Here is a 2,001-nt window from a genome sequence, read left to right as displayed (position 1 = left end):
GTCGAGCTCGGGACGTGTGAGCCAGATCAGGCGCGGCGGTGTTGCCGCGGTCGTCGTCCGACGTGCTCTGCGATTTCACCGACCGCTTTCCGACCGGTTGCTGTCTCTGCTGCTGCCTCTGCGGCATCGGCTCTGGCTGTTGTGCCACTGTCGACCTTAGCATGAAGTCCTTCTCCAGCGCATCCGCCATCGACATCAACTCGGTCGACAAGCCTGGCCAACAGTGTAATGCCCGTTACATGCACGGGACAGCGAGGTGAGCCCCTGCTGGCCCACATTCACGCCAAAGTCCCTACAGGGAGTGGGGCGGGTACCCCATCCGGGCGATTCCAGGAGCAAGGAAGAGTTTGCGCTGCTGCTGCGCACCGCGTCTGGTGGGGTCGCGGGCGTCATCGGCACCTCTTGCTCCTCGGCTCCGCCCTTGGTTGCCGGTGCCGTCAACGCCTTGGTCTCTTCCCTGCTGCCGTGAGGTAAGGGCAAACACGGCACAACACGCCTCAAAGGATTTGAAGGAAGGAGGAGATGTCACACACTTTGCATCAACCCCTGTGAGAGCAGGTGTCTGGTAGCGAAGGAGCTGGAACTGCAGGTCCGCCACCTCATCGGTGCTCCGTCTAATCTCGCCTTGCAATCGTTCATTTTCGCGCATCAGAGCCAGAACTCGTTTTATGAGCTGATCTCGAGAGAGGCTCAGGAGGTCGATCGTGGCGTCACAATCCTGGCGTGGCACCGACATCGCTCATCTCTCATGAATGATCGAACTCTCGTTTCAGTTTTTGCCTGCGAGTTCCTGGTAACGAAATCTTTTCCTTTTTTTCCTCCGTGTTTCCTTTTCACTTTTTACAAACATGTTTGTAAAAACGCAAAAAGGAAACCTTCTGTCTCTTGGGCAGGTAAAGCAAAGAAGATGAAGACGGTGAGGAGACTTGCGGGAAAGAAGGGGGCGCCAGATGATGAACAAGAAGAAATACAGGAAGCCCTTCAGCTGGCGGCTCTGGAGGCCTCCGCTGTGGTGGACGCCGGGACGCTCAGCTCATCGCCAAGGAGACAGCAGTGGCTTGCGGACCAGAAAGATTACAGCATCCGGATGAACTGCGTCATCAGCCCCTTCATGGCGGAGATTGCCGCTGAGCGTACATTCCCTTTGCCTCACCTGTTTGATAATCGAGTGCCAACATCATTCTACTTTTTCAGATGCAGATGACCTGGATGGAGTTCAGGCCTTTTCTGAGTCCCAAAGAGTGGCGGCCAAGAAGCCAAGGTACGAGCGTATAAGCAATTGGACAAGGTCTGGTCGTACTAATAAAGGGTGGTGGGCAATACGCAGACCCAAGTCACTGGACCCCAAGGAGGCCCAACGCCTGCAAAAAGAGTTCGCAAAGGCGGAGAAGGAACGCCGAAGAAGGAGCGCCAAGCTCAACTCCTCCAAGATAAAGCGAGAATCGGCCTTTGTCTTCATGCCCAGCATGCAAGCTGGTGGGGATTCATCTCCATTCATCACCGAACGACTATCGACAAACTCGGGTTCTGCTGCTCAGGAGCTATTCGACGGGCGAACCTTGCGACAGTTCTCGCCTACCACAGTGCCACTGCAGCCTCTCGCCACCATGCGCCCGCGCTCCATGTGTATCCGCGAGCTGGCAGCCACAGCCCTTGCAGAACCCACCGGCGACACCTCCCCAACCCCGCCCCCTGTGATCGATGACAGCATCCCCCCGGCCCTGCCTCCGCGGGAATGAAGTGGCTGCTCTCTTTGGTGTTGCGCTTTTGTTGTTGTTGGCGGGTTCGATGTGCCCGTCGAAGCGGACGGCTACAACTACAGATTTGAAGTCAGCGGCTTCAGCTCTACTCGTAGTATTCGCCACCGCGGTCGGGAGGGGGCGGAGGGTAGGAGGCCGCGTCATCGCCGTAGTACTGCTCGTCGTAGCTGTAGCCGTCGTCGACGCCGCCCTCGGTGTAGTACTGGCCCTCGTCCTCGGCGTACTCCTCGGCGGCGCTTTG

Source organism: Acanthamoeba castellanii (assembly GCF_000313135.1).
Source record: "Acanthamoeba castellanii str. Neff unplaced genomic scaffold scf7180000084569, whole genome shotgun sequence".
NCBI classification, from domain to species: domain Eukaryota; phylum Discosea; order Longamoebia; family Acanthamoebidae; genus Acanthamoeba; species Acanthamoeba castellanii.
Note: the sequence above shows the minus strand (reverse complement) of the source record.